Source organism: Rousettus aegyptiacus, unplaced genomic scaffold (genome assembly GCF_014176215.1).
Source record: "Rousettus aegyptiacus isolate mRouAeg1 unplaced genomic scaffold, mRouAeg1.p scaffold_m13_p_6, whole genome shotgun sequence".
NCBI lineage: Eukaryota > Metazoa > Chordata > Mammalia > Chiroptera > Pteropodidae > Rousettus > Rousettus aegyptiacus.
This window is the reverse complement of record NW_023416309.1, coordinates 40,170,932-40,186,541: the sequence shown is the minus strand read 5'-3', so window position 1 is coordinate 40,186,541 and position 15,610 is coordinate 40,170,932. Positions and strand designations below refer to the sequence as shown.

The following is a 15,610-nucleotide window of genomic DNA, read 5'->3' as shown; positions in this document are numbered from 1 at the left end:
AATAATAAAGAGGTCAACTCATCAAGAACAAACTTAAAAGGGTATGTACTAATAAAATTTCAAAATAACAAAGAGAAAACAAATCTACAATCAGTCTAAGGTGTTTAGCTATTTGACAGAATAAGCAAATAAGTGAAGAGCACAATTAATGGACTTGACTTAAGGACTTATCTAGAACACTGTACACAACAACTGCAACTGTCTTCAAGCACACTTGCTACACTTACCAAAGTAGAGCTTAAAGTGGGCCCAAGCAAGTACCAACAAATTTCAAAGGACTAAACTTGCAGAGTATGTTGTTATGAGCTATAAACTGGTGTAGAAAACATACCTAGAAGGGATTCTGGTTCTAGTTAAGATGGAATTAAGCACAGTCCCTTCTCTATCTCCCACTGAATGCAACTAATAAAAAATGGACAGAGCATGGTGCAGCTATCTGAGGACTCTGAAAAGTGAACAGCAGTAGGTGGACTGGTGAAGAAGACTTCAACACAGCACTGAACCAACAATCAATTTACCATTTAAAAAAAATTTTTTTTTTCTGACTGCAGCCATGCCACCCTAAACAAGCCCAATCCCATCCAATCTCGGAAGCTAAGCAGGGTTGGGCCTGGTTAATACTCGGATGGGAGACCACCTAGGAAGACTGTGTGCTATAGGCGTTAAAAAGAAAAAAAAAATTATTTCAGTATCCACCAGCCTAGACTGCAGCATCATAAAACCCAAAAGTAGATATGAGTGTAGGCAAAGAGAGATTCAGGAGAAGCCCTCTAGTTCTGGCCTAGGAATATAGAAGGGGTATCCTAACTCTCAGAGAATAGTGAAAATCTTCCACTTTTCATTCTTAAAATTCTCTTTATTCTCTCCAAGAATCCCATAATGAAAGCCACAGTAGAAGCCTGGGCCCACAGGAGCTTGAAACTGAAGTAAGGAAACTCTCTTTGACCAGAGGAGTTGTGATCCTAAAATGCTGACGTGAAACCTCATTGCTTTTTTTCCCCCTCTCTATCCTCCCATCCATTAGCTCCAGATGCAGTAACATATTCAGGTAGAAAATGTTAAATAAAGCCCCAGCTATCTGGCTGGCGGACTGAAAATGGGAGTTCTAGGGAACTAGAAAGTACTAGGGAGACTATGGAGAAAGAGGAGCTCAGGAAAGCAAGCCCACGAGGTGGTTTGTGAACTTTTGAGCTCACCTACAAGCTTCACAGACGTGGATATGACCCAAAACAGCAAGCCACAGACTTTGAGAACTGAACTACCAGAGTACCATCTAGATCCCAGACTGGCCACTGAGTGGCACACACATGGAACAAATTTCAGTAGCACTGCAAAGGCTTTAAAAATGGACTAGACATTGAAATTAAAACCCCACAGAAAACTATTTGAACTTGTAGGCTGAACTCCACTGGATTGAGAACCTGATAAAACAAAAACATCAACATTTTCAACATAATTTAAACAAAACTCAGCTCTAGAATATTAAAAATATCCAGGATACAACCCATGTATTACCTGGCATACATAAAAGGAGGGAGGGAGATATTTCAACTCACATCAGCAGGTGCCAATACTAAATTGACACAGATGTTGGAATTAACTTTAGAGACAAAGACATGAAAATAACTAGTATAAAAAAAGGTTCCAATAACTAAGGGCAAACACTCTTGAAAGAGAAGGAAAGATAGGAAGTCTCAGCAAAGAAATGACAGATATAAAGAAGAACCAAATAGAAGTAAATCAACTGGAAAAAATGGAAATTTAAAAACCCATTGGATGAACTCAATAGCGGAATAGAGATAACAGACCAATACTCCTTATCAATATACAGGAAAATTCCTAAACAAAACACTAGGGAATAAAATGAAGTAACGCATAAAAAGGATTATACACAATGGCCAAGTAGGATTTATCCCAGGAATGCAAGGATGACTGCTTTAAGTCTTAGGGGTGTTCCAATGCCTGACTACATACACTTTGACCTCTTTAGTTCTATGAATTATCTCTGAACCCTTAAAATAGTTGCCTCTTCTTGCTTAAGGGAAGAATGAAGTAATCTGTTACTTGATACCAAAAGTACTTGAAGACAGACATATAATTCTTAAATGAGTATTATCCCCAAGGTAGACACCATGGGAAGCTACGCTTATTCCAACATTGCCATCAATGCTAAATACATATATATATATTTTTTTAATTTAAGCTTTCCAAAATAAAAGTGGATTAGCTTTATGAGAACTAAATGAGTCTCTGCCTTTAAAGAAATTGAAATCTAGCAGAAAAATTAGATTTAAAGATTTAGCCAACACTAGTTAACATTTATAAATGTTGGCAAACACTACATAAATCACAATGAAAATGTAAAATATTACTAGTTCAATATCATTATTGTTAGATCATATAAACTCACACTATTCTAAACTCACTGTTGTACACATAGCAGAAGAGTTCAAGAAATCCCCGATGAAAATATCATGACAACTGTGAGAAGATATGACACTAATCCAGGTGTTAAGACATGACATGAGGTTCTTGTGCAGACTCATCCTCAAAACAAATGTAAGATCTTGAGCAGTTCACTTAAATTCTACACAACTCAGCTTCTTCACTGGTAAAACTGAGTAGATTAAAATATTTCTAACAATGTCTTGTAATATAATTCCACAATTCTGTGATTTACATATATCTATAATACTTCTAATATGATTTTTTTTATAGTATTATTATTAGTTTCACCACAAAACCTAAACTAAAGGAATGGAAACCCCTTTAAACAATAAGGTGAAGTGAGAGAGGAGGAAGCTGCTCCCGATGGTTATTTAGAATAGTTAAAATCCAAATCTGGCTGCTTTCTAAAATAAACTTTTCTCATTATTATTTATTAAGTATGCAATTACTCAAATATAACACTTGGATAAACTAGAATTTTGAACAAACAAATGCTTTAAAATTCTAATAACTATGTATAAGCAGTAAATTATTCTTACTTGAATTTCTACTGCTGTGTAGCGCAGGGTTACTAAGTACGTAATTACATAAGAGAGCCACCCAACTTCCAAAGGAGTCATTCCAGTGAATTGTGTAAATAATATGCTTAAAAAAAAAAACACGGCCTCCTCACATATGAATTTAGATTTACCAGATATGGATTAGCTGCGTACCTGTGAGACTAGAGCACAGTCTTAAAAAGGCCTTTCTAATTATGAATTTACCAGAGAGACTAGAATGACCCAAAGCAAATTAATACATAGACTTTTTTCCATAACTTTCTATAGAAACATTTTCACTGTTCTGCTTCAGTACAGAAAGCAAAGGTCTTAAAAGTCCCTGGCTTGAAATAAGAACTACAGAGTACAAGACTGACCAAATTTTTCTAAAACTGACATTCTGGTTTTCTTAATTACCAAACACTTGTGTTTTATTTTTATTTGTATCTACATGAGAAGTTCTAAATATTTGGTCTATGACTGATTTTACCGTAACATTGAATTTGAAAGAATAAGAACAATTTTCTTTAAAAAAAAAAAATAATAATAAAAAAGTCAACATTAGCAGACAGCAGGGCATCATAATTAATACCTAGATGTTACATGTTTTCTGTACCAAAAAAGCCATTTTTAATACCCATCTACAGGAAATCAACCAACATAGTAAACAAATTTATGCATACCGCCAGGTGGTATCTTTATTCTCCCTATAACAGAACAAAAAGTAAGGATGTTCAGTTACATTTTCTTTGCTCCATTATTAAAAATCACCTTACGCTAAGTAAAAAGAACACCTATATTTTTGAAGTTCTCATCTACTTAGTAAGAGTAAAACTGCAATTATCTCAGATTAAGTTTTACAAACTCTGTCTTCTATACCTGTACTTAAAGACCTTTTAAGTTGTGCCACAAAGAAATTCTTTAGTTATACTGGAATTTCATTTTATTAAAATCAAGTCAAATCCCATTGCAATAAGCTCTAAGGAACTGTCTAAATTCTTTTATTGCCCTAGGATTTCCTGCATTAAAAATTATTTGAAATAAATAGGCAACAAGCTGAGGGGTTATACAATATTTGATCATGTGGGTTTGGCCTATACACAAATTTCAAATGATCACAGTGCTCATTGGAAGGTTTATGCTTTATGTATTTCTGAAAGAGGGAGGGAGGGGAGAAAAAGGGAGTAAAAGGGAGGGTAAGGAAAAGAGAGGGAGAAAATAAAAGAAAGCTTCGTTGTAATTAGAAGAGTAAACAGAAGTTGAAGCAGTCTTCCATTTTGATGAAAGACATTTGCAACACTTTTTTCCCCAGTACAGATTTACACATTTGTTCATAGCAGTTGCTATGACTCAACAGAGAGGTGGGTGTCTTGTTAAGAATCCACATATTAAGGCAGGCTGGCTGCCACATGAGCGATCAGAGCTCTTGTCCCTCACTACACAGGCAGAAAGAGCAAAAGAAGCCACAGAGTAAAATCCTTTGGGATGTGGGGGAAGAGGAGACAATTCTCACGCCAGACTTGTGGATCATCCCCCTCTCTACAGATGTGTCTGCTCTAACAATGAGTTCAAAAGAGAGAGCTATCTGGAGCTTTCTTCTTAACTGAGAAGGAAACTGCTCATGAAAGGATCCCCTGATATCAAACAGTATTTCAACAACTGCAAACCAAGTATCCCAGCCCTCTTGGGTACTCCTTAATTTAACTTTTGTGTAGGAGTAGAGAAAAGAAAATTACTTGCTCATTAGAAAGAGAATAAATGCCTACATAAATAAATGGAACCATATTACAGCTGACTTCCTGGGCACCACAGACCAACAGAGAAGGAACTCATTTTCAGCAGTGCAGTTTACTTCACTATTTGCAAATGGCTGGCTGATCGGCAGCTACAATATATGAAACAAATAACCATTTCAAAGATCAAGTGTCATGTTCCCTGGTAAGTAACAAAAATAAACATTATCTACTCTCCCCATCCAGTTTATGGAATTTAACAGAAAAGGTTTATTGACTATTTGATTCCTTGGTATGTTGTGAGGACATTTTCTGTGATGGTGTGGTTATTATTCGGGTTAGTTAAGAAATTCTCCTTTCTCTCAGAATATCAGTATTAAGAGTTACATATTCACAAGAAAAATCCAAAACAAATTATTTCTGAAGCAAGTGAATATGACAAGAAATTGTGAAATAGGGAATAATGAGTATATCTAACAAATTTTTTTCTTATAAGAAAATAAAGTACCTGATCTTACAATACAATTTATTACAAGCCAATGCAAACTAGTAAATCTCAAATGCACAACCTGATGATACTGCCCACTTTTAGACACCCATCTAAAAAACAGTGCATCAAATTTTAATGAAAGAGTTTTTACAGATTTACAAACCAGCCTTAAAAACTCAGGTTCCAATGTAAGTTAGAAGGGAGATGCAAATCCATGCATTGTTATATCCTAGTGGTTGTGAAAACATCTAGGCAAAATCGGATATAGCCACTTATGGTCAGCTTTCATTTTCAAACTCCTTTACAAAATATTAGCTAACTTGTAATGGAATTTTGAGGTGTCTGTTGGGTATCTGAACTATTGCATAGCTAGAGTTTGCCTGATCAACAAGTCAGATAAGACCTATTTCTACTAAGTAACAGTAGAAAAGGATAAGTATTTTACAATATCTGTCAAAATAAACAAAAACCCAAAAATCCTCTAGTTCTCCCTTTTCTTCCCCCATCTTTTTCTGCTTTTTAAAAAGAAGTTTCTTCCCTATGCCTTTATGAAAGAACAGATTTCAATTAGGAAAAATTGGGCAACGTTTAAAGTGAAGAGCTTAATTATGAAAATCAACTTATATTTAAACAAATCAACATTAATATTTGGATGTTGACTGAAAATATTCAAGGATTACTGTTCTTATGGTCAGTCAATAATATCTCTCATAACTGACATATTCACACCACAGTTTTCAACTACAACACAAGAATATTAAATACAAAAACCTCTACTAAAGGGCAAAAGGTGATGGCATTAGTGTACTCATGCTCTGGTAGGGTTCAACTCTTTGTAATTAAGTGTGGAAGAAAATATGGAATTTCACCACCACAGTTTTTAGATAAACCCCTCTGCCTTATGGATATTTATAGCATGTGTCCAGTCTTGCAGAACTCTATCTGCCCCGACCCCATTTGTAACATAAACCGCTCTTAAACCACTTTAATACATTGTTACTGAGATACTTCTTTTACACAGTACCTACCAAGCAGTAGATCAATACTCTTTAATACAGAGCTGCCGATTCCATTACCACAAAAACCTGTGCAAGCCGCCAGATGCTGAACAAAGACCACGGCTTTCATCAGGTTTATTCCTAACATGTCTCCACTCCGCTGGGATGAAATATTTTGCTTTGGTGGGCAAGTAGAAGTTGGAAAAGAAATAATGACATTTAAAAATAACAATTAAGAAGCTGTGATTACAAAGAAAGTTTAAATGATACAGCTAAAATAAATTTCTTCACATCTACTGGATGCTTATCATTTATCATCAAATCCATCTGTTCACCTGCAATCATATGCTGCACATGATGCTTTCACAAACTACCATGGCATTAGGTGTTTAAATTGCAGTTCAACACTTAAGATAAAAATGATACAGAAAGAGGTTATGGAAAAGAATAAAAATAAAGCACTAGATGAGAAATGGGGTGGGCGGGAGGAAAGAGGAGAAAAGGAATACATTCTACTATTCTTTAAAAGCCATTTTCAGCAACAAAATTTTGCAACTTCAATTTTTTTCTAAATTTGCTAACAAAAAAATCTTTATTCACAAGCTTTTCGTAGAGTTATTACATTTATCTTTCCTTCATACCATCATTATGATCTGAGGCAATAAAATTGAATTGAAATATAAATAGAAAGGACAGAGATCTGTCTATAAGCAGTGGTACTAGCAACTTGTGGCACCAGAGGGATTTAACTTTTGTCTAAAACCAATACCTCCTGTCTTTTCTTATACTATTTACTTTCAATGGACTAAAGCTGCAATTCATCCTTTCTAGACCAGCTTTAATCATTTTCACAACTATGGTTGCTATGACAACAGGATGCAGTTTATTTGTGCCGTTTTCATTTTCCCCCATTTGAGTTGCCATAACAACACTATCATTCTGCCTTTCTCTAACATGTAACAACTTTATTTCAGTATTGTATTCTTAAGGACACTGGATTTCTCCATAAAGAAGGTAAATAATAGAATTTATTTAAATAATGATATCCAATTTTAAAATCTTTTGAGGGAAGAGTTATTTTAATGTTGTTCTAAAGAGTAATATAAAATCTAAAAAATATTTTGGCTACTGGATCTCCACACCATATCCATTACTAGGACCATCAAATCATGTTGAGATATGAAAGCATATTTTTTTTAAAAAATTCGATTGTTATAACACTTTGTTGTACCAGTATCTGCTATAACAGGATTTTGTATATGCAAAAGGTTATCTTACCAGCTTAAATCACTAAGGTCAGATCTTTTAGCCCTTTGATCAGCTGACAGTTACATTAAAAAACCTCTTCACAGCATGAATACCTATGACTATATATACAAATTTATTGCTTACAAACAAAACATAGAAATCTTACTATTTGAAGAGAAAATATGCAAATATTATTAAATTCCCTCTTAGCTCCCTATAGGCATAAAAAATATTATTTATAATATTGTAGTATTTTTACAGACTAGAACTAATTTTCACCTATTAATATAATAGACAATTTTAATTTTAATCACAGCTGAGATAATAAATTTTTTGGTTGCAATGAACTGAAAAATGAGTTAACCAAATCTGAGGACCAAAAGAAAATTTAAAGTCTTTTAAAAAGTATGATCAGTTTCTTAAAATCATTTTTTAAATAAAAAAATTCACTACTATTCAAAACTCTGAAATAAGAATTTAACAGTTTTTATTTTGGCTACTTTTTTAGAGTGTATGAAGACAGGGTCTGCAAATGTTAAGAGCAAAAATTAATGATTAGCTCAAGATCTTTAGAATCCTTTCAATATAGGAAAATTAAGAACTCTAAAACAATGATAATGAAAATAAAGCAGATGGAGGGTAATTACACTGCTTAGCAAAGGGGCTGAGAGAGGGGGAGCAGCAGCACATGAGATTATGCAAGACAAGGAGAGAGACTTGGACAAAATAGATTCCAATCCTAGGCAACCTGGCTTGGCCCTTACATTAAAATTAAACCAACAAACTGGACTAAAATCATATACAAAAGTCCATCTTTCTCCAATCTGCTTTCTCTTTTCCTTAGTTTGTTGTACTGGTAGGGAACCTCAAGAAAATCCCCTTCTGTAAGGCTTAAATTGCTCAAGCAAATGCTACCTTGCAATGACTTCTAAATGAGCCGAAGCCAGTAGGTCCTAGGCTGTAAGCATGATGATGCAATTTTATTACAGTGCAATACTGTGAATTTAGGTACTAATGTTGTTGGAATCATATAAATATAAGTCTTGAGACTAGATTTCTGTGATGTACTCTGACAGGACTGGTGAATTATTCGTGCGTGTGTAGTCTAGCATTCTTGTTAACAGTTATGACTCATCCAGAACATCCCTTAAAAGAGAGCCTCTGGCTTCATCTTTAGGGCAGTCTGCTGTGAACCAACATACATTCAGATCTATGCTATTTCTGTTACACCTGCTGGAACTCACTGATGGAACTGCTATTCCTGCCTTGATCTGAAACGTCTAGCCATATATTCCATAGGGACTTGCAGGCTACTGGACAAGCCCCCACCACTCTTATCATGAGTGTGTTAGACACTGCCCAGGGTGGTAAGAATTTTAACCTTTACTGTCTGTCTCTGAATTACGGCCTTACTTATTTCTCCTCTCTATTCCTAAGGTAAGAGGAGGTTTGCGTTTGCTTCATTCTTAATTAGGGAATCTGTGTATTCTGTAAGAGAGGAGAGTGAAGGAAAAATCTACTTTTAGTTTTACCTTTGACACTAGGTATTTGAGTCTTTAAACAAACAACAACAACGAAAAATCCTTATCTCAGGAATAAACCAGTGCCTCTAATAGAAAAAAAGTGAAATCCACAAGCCAGGCCAGCTGCATGCTGCAAAAGGTACTTTTTCAAGGATTTCGAGGGGTAAGGATTCTATATACCTAAGAAATCTATATGCATTCTCATGCTCCGAGATAAAGCATAGTGATTTTAAAAGATTCATTATATCAGTCACTGGCAATTGGATGTGAAAAGGTCCAATATTCAAACTTTAAAATAATTTTACTGCTATTTAAACCAATCTGAGTAACTTTTCCAAAATGAAATATATTATCTTTTAAAATTACCAAAGAATCCTCATCTTTAATAAGAAATGTTAATATACCTTTAGTCATAGATATCCATCCCTACAAAAATATTTTCTTCCAAATAAAACTGAAATTAAAAAATCTCCTCTTGTCCAGTGAAACAATATCCATATTCTATGAAGTCTTTGATTTAGTTCCTAAAGTTCTGAAATGAAGGAAGACTTAGGTACGGATTTCTGAGCATATATTTAGTTTTAGAAGGGCATAATATACAGTATGAAAAGTTTGCATTACACTGGTTATACCTGTTCTCAGTATCTGTTTTCTCATTCAAGTGCCTTCCAGTGACATATGAAATTTGAAGATAATCTGAAAAAAGACAAAAATCTCAATTCTGCCTCAATGCATCTTCCAAAGAGGGGCGTGCACATGCCAGGAAGTAGGGCAAGATGATCCTTTGGGGTACCAGGGAAAAAATAAACTTTTATTCAAATTACTTTAATCTAAAAATTGATGTTTTCTAATTTTCATAACATAGATTGACACTGGTTCCTTCATTTGATCTGATGTTACACGGTCAAACGTCACTTATGAACCAAGTGTTCCAGTGGAAACCTGGGAGTTCCACAACACAAAAGGGTTGGCAGTGGTGCCCCTCCTGCCCAATGTTTATTTGTTGCCTACCATGTGCCATGTGCTGGGATACACTGGAGAACAAAACTGACAAAACTTTACCCTCGAGGAATTTATTTTCTAGCAGAAATAATATACAATGAAGGAAAGAGCATTTACTTTAGATTGGGTAGTCTTTAAGGAAGTGACATTTAAACTGAGATATAAAAGATATGAGAGGATTCAAGTAAGAAGCCAGGGTCAGAGAAAACAGTAGATGAAAAGACCTTCCAGTGGTCTTGCAAGAGTCTGGCAAAAAGCCAAGGTAATTAGAGTGTAACTGGACAGTGGGAGTATTAGCCTTAAACAGTGAAAGAGGTAGATACGAAAGGACCAGATCTGCTTGGCTGAACCAAAAAGTCAAAAGTTTTATCATGACATGCATGGCATAAGTGCAAAGAAAAGATACTGAAAGTTTTAAATTTAGATTTTTTGTAAGATCACTCTGACTCCTGTATAGAAATTGGATTTAATGGGAACGACAGTTAGAAAAGTATTATAAATATAAAATAAATTATAATAACCTATAGTAAGTTGATGACAATGGAGGTAGAGAAAGGTAGATGAATTTTAGATACATTTTGGAAGTAAAAGAATCTGATGATGGGCTGGGTATCAAAATAAGGAAAAATGGTAAGTCAAGGATGATCCAAGCAACTAGGTAAATGGTGTTACCATTTATTGGGATAAGAAGACCAACAACAACAACAAAAATCGAGATTTCTATTTTTGATATATTGTTTGAGATCATTATGCAACATTCAAGTAGATAGTAAGTTAAATATAAAAATCTAGAGGTCAGAATAGAAGGATAAGTTGGAGATCATTGACACATTATATAGCATCAGCACACAGAAGGTATTTCACAGCCAAGGGGATAGATAAAATCACCTAGGAAGAAAGTACAGACAGGAAACAGAACGTTGCCCAGGACCAAGGGCTAAGAAACCCCAGCATACGGAAGATTTGTTTAAGGGTCAAGTGCTTATTAAATGATCTGGTTCAAAGGAGTGCTCTTTCATTACACCCCACTGCCTCTTAATATTAAGGCAGAAAAAAGCCATCTTTGCTAGCCAAAGTTTCTCAAATTTCAGTATTTAATCCATGATAGGTGTCTTCTGGTGGGTTCTAGAAAAACACCTAACGGAATCTAACTTAAAATAATCAAGAAAACAGAAACAAAACAATGTGGTGGCCTATGGGTAGGGAAACAATGGTAAGAAGATGGATAAGAGACAGAGATTTTTCATTCTGTGTCTTTTTGTACTTCTTGAATTTTGTATTTTGTTGCATGCTTCACATATTCAAAAACAGATTTTTTAAATAACTCCATATATTTTTATCAATAATTAACTTGAACCTCAGTAAGTTTATTATTATTTACTTTTAGATCTTTACTGAACTTGACAAGTTATTTGTAAAATTTTTATAAAGGTATAAAATAAGCCACAAAGAGCCAAGACACTCTTGAAACACAACAAGGTATGAGAACTTAACTACCATACATCAAGGCTTATTATAAACCTACATGAGTAAGGCTGTGTGGTATTAAGGATCGCTAAATAGATAAACAGAATAGAATTATGAGTTCAAAAACAGACCAATGCATGTAAGGGCATGATTAATGATGGAGGAAGCACAACATATCAGTGGAGAATGCATATTCTTCCAATAGATGATGCTGGAGGGCATTGGAAATTCATATGGAAAAAAATGAAATAGAATACCTTCCTCACATGAAACACAAAAATCATTTCTATAGAGACTAAAGTTTGAAATGCAAAAGGCAAAACTATAAAGTTTCGAGCAATAAATGAGACTATTTTCATGACCTTAGAGTAGAAAAGGCTTAAGTCACAGAAGCACTCACACACACACACACACACACACGCGCGCGCGCTCGCTCTCTCTCGCTCTCTCTCTCTCTCTCTCTCTCTCTCTCTCTCTCTCTCTCTCTCTCTCTCTCCTCTCTTCAATTCACCTATCAATTACAAGCTCAACCACAAATAAGTGTCAAAAAGGCACCAACTAGGCTTGGATTTGGAAATGTGGGCTCTAATCCAAGCTGTAATCAACTATAACCTTAAACAAGTCACATGATCTCTTTGGATCTCAGTTTCCTCATTTTTAAAACAAAGGAGTCATATTCTATGACCCAAATGGTCTTTTGCCCCAAGTATACTACTGATCTAAAATGATCACAAACCACTGTTCTGAACAAGCTAATGAAGTGGACCACATTCCCAGTGTTGGTACCTTAACAAAGACAATAAATGTTTCCCAGTCCTCCCGGAACTACAGAATCTAAATAACTGAACATGCTTACAGCGTTTAAGGTTGACCTTGATAGAAGATGCTCCTAGATGTAAAGTGCACTTGCTGGGCATTTTCTTGGTAGTACTATTTCTTTAAAAAACTGATAAAAGTAGAAAGATGTTGAAAATATCAGTAGATTCGGCAGTCAAAGGATTTAAGCGTGTCCATCCATATATTCCTGACAAGTAAAATTTCATCATCATAGACAGGGATAAATTGTGGCTGCTTGCCTTAGGTGGCTAAGGGAATGAGAAAATTAAGAACAGGGCATTCCAGTAGGATTTTTGATAACTACCAGCCAAGTCATTTCTGTACCATTTTTCCTGCCACTACCAAATAACATACTCAACATTTCATTAGCTTCCCAAAATCACATTTTATGATAAAGCTCAGATCTAATAGCCATTCTCTTATTGAAACAGTCACAACTAGTTATACTGGAATGACAATTATCAACAATAAAAGTTTTTAATTAAAATACATTATGTAACAACAGTAAAGCAAGGCTCTTAACCCAAACCCAGGATTAAGGATCTTAACCCAGGGTCCATGGATAAGAATGCAAGTACCTTTGAGCCTCTTGAAATTGTGTATAAAATGTATGTGCATGTGCATGTCTGAGGAGAGTATCTCATGACATACAAGAGATTTTCAGTGAAGTCATAAACAAAAAAGTTTATGAAGCCTTGAATCAAATGATCCTTCCTGACTCTTAAAGCCTATGACCCCACACAAATTCAGTGACATTTTAGTTAAGGCAAATAACTGACCCATTTATTAAGAAAACAAGACTTCGCTTCCTTCTAATTCATCACATTTTCTCTTAATCCAAGTTCGATAAAAGTCAGTCTTGCTTTAAAATAAAAATTTCAAAATTTCATGACTTCAATTAAGCAATTACAAATTGAGTTCAATAGTATCCTCCAATTTCAAAATCTTCTGCATCTTGCCCTTGGTTTATATTCTTACTTTTTAAGCCTCTCTAAACACTCACATTTTAACTACAGTATATTCTCAATAAAAAAGAAAAACTTTTCTTTGGTATTTTCTACCAGAAATCCTTCTTTCTAGATTCTGAGTACATTTTTATGTCAATAAAAACAAGATCTCACTCTTTCCTTCAGCTTTATATAATTAATTGGGGCTGTTAGTCCAAATTCATCAACTCCTGAGCCTTTGAAAAAAGTTATTAGTCAAATCCTACTCTGGCCAACATTTGGTGACTGACTTCCACTCCCACCTCATAAGCACATACTTTAAAAAAATACACACACGAAACTTGCCAATGAGAACTATAATTTACCACCAACTACTCATAAGAAATTATAGCTCTGCTGACTGGCAAAAAATTTGCAAAAACAGATCAGTTTAGCTGCATAAAATAAATATCCACCTGCACGTACTAGCACTAATCAGGGCGTGAAATTAAACTTTCTATTCGAAAAGAAATAACTGCTTCAAGGCTGTGATTTAGTCTGGGAAGCAAATATTAAGGTCATCCTTTTCTCTCTGAAGTTTACAGTACTTTCTAATGAAGGAAGCAAGGGAGGAGGGCCAACTAGCCAAATTCTGTAGAAGTGAAACTATATAACGAATGTGCCACATTTGCTTTACTAACTGCAGACTTTACAGAACCAAGTTTCTGGAATGTACGCAGAGATCATGTAAGAGCTGAAAGCTCAAAGTGACCACTATGGACATCTAATTTGGTCAAAACTAAGGGAATGGTGTTTCATTAAGCAAAGAAAATTCAATAAATATAAATGCTATAATAAGTTTTAAAATAGCCTATAGCCATTTTCATTACAAAACTGTCAATTCTGGATTAGCCAGGTTAATGAGATCCTATTCAGTAATTTAGCCAATTCTCACAATTTTTCCAAATTTAATCAAAATTAAGTAATACAAACTTCAACTTATTCCATTGCAATATATCCATACTACTTTCATGTCTACCAGAGAAAGCACACAAGTAGAAAAAGGGCCCAAAAAATCATGAGCAAGATACTGGTTTGACGGGCCTAGAGAAGCCACAATGGTTCTCAAAGTATGGTCCCAGAACCAGCAGCATCTCCTTGAAACTAGTCAGAATGCAAATTCTATCCCAGGGATAGAAAACACAAGCCCTCCAGGAAAATCTGATGCAATGTTTACTACCACAATCCCCAAAAACTAAACTCAATTAGCAGTATTTTCCACTAAAGATAAAAATTATAAAGCATATAACTTTATATATAACTTGCAAATTAGAACGTAAAAATGAAATTTTAATTAGTCTAAGTTCAAAAGCAAAAATAAAAGAAAATAAAAACAAAGTCTATACTATGTCTTCCCTAAGTCAGAAACGGTCACCATTTCGAAGTCAAGGAGAAAGAAAAAATAATAATTTCAAACTGCTGAAAAATAAATGGGCTGATTTTACAACTATCACAAAAGAATCATCATCCATGCATGTTAAAACTATTGGGAGAAACAACATTCGGAAACAAGATATTTACAGTTTCCAAGTTTCACTCCACTGAGCACTTATTAATTACAAATATACCTTCACAATGGAGAAATCTGGTGAATACAACCTTAGTAAAATGATCAAACAGTATCACCAATAAAGGAACAAGCTGACATGATGTAGCTTCTGATATAATGCACTGAGAAAGAAACCACAACATATATTCCTGCCTCATTTGTTTAACCTGTATCTAATCATGGAGAAACAATCAGATAAATCCAAATAAGAGATGTTCTGTAAAATTAGCCTATCCTCTTCGAAAACGTCAATTTCATGAATAAAAAGACAAGGGAACTGTTGTAAATTAAAGGAAACTAAAGAGACAAATATATCACATGTGATGGGATTGTGCATTAAAAACCTGTGAAGGACATCACTGAGATAATTGGAGAAATTCAAATATGGACTACATATTAAATAAAATGTTATCGCTGTTACATTTCCTGAGTGGGATCTTCCCTTGTGGTTGTGAAAGATAATGCTCTTGTTCTTAGGAAATCCAAATGATTTACAAAGAAAAGTATAGCTATATGGAAAGAGAAAAAAATCAAATGCGGCAAAATGTTAACTACTGGCCAATCCAGGTGAAGGGTATATGAATAACCATTATGATTTCCTCACAACTTTTCTGTAGATTTGAAAAAAGATACATCCATATCCCTCCTCTTCAAAACCATATTTCTCCACCTGACAATCTTGAGGAAGTAACTCTTTCTGTGCTTCAGTTTTCACATTTGAAAATCAGGGATAACAATATATACCTAATAAGCTGAGAGGATCAAATGAGTTAATATATGTAGAATGTCT

The 15,610-nt window shown here is 34.6% G+C and overlaps 1 protein-coding gene and 1 pseudogene across 5 annotated transcripts in view; one reads left to right on the top strand and one right to left on the bottom strand.

Annotated features, from left to right (window-relative positions):
* Positions 1-15,610, bottom strand: part of BTRC (beta-transducin repeat containing E3 ubiquitin protein ligase) — a 151,263-nt gene that overhangs the window by 117,726 nt on the left and 17,927 nt on the right. The window lies entirely within an intron of this gene.
* LOC118604255 lies at positions 544-662 on the top strand (annotated as a pseudogene).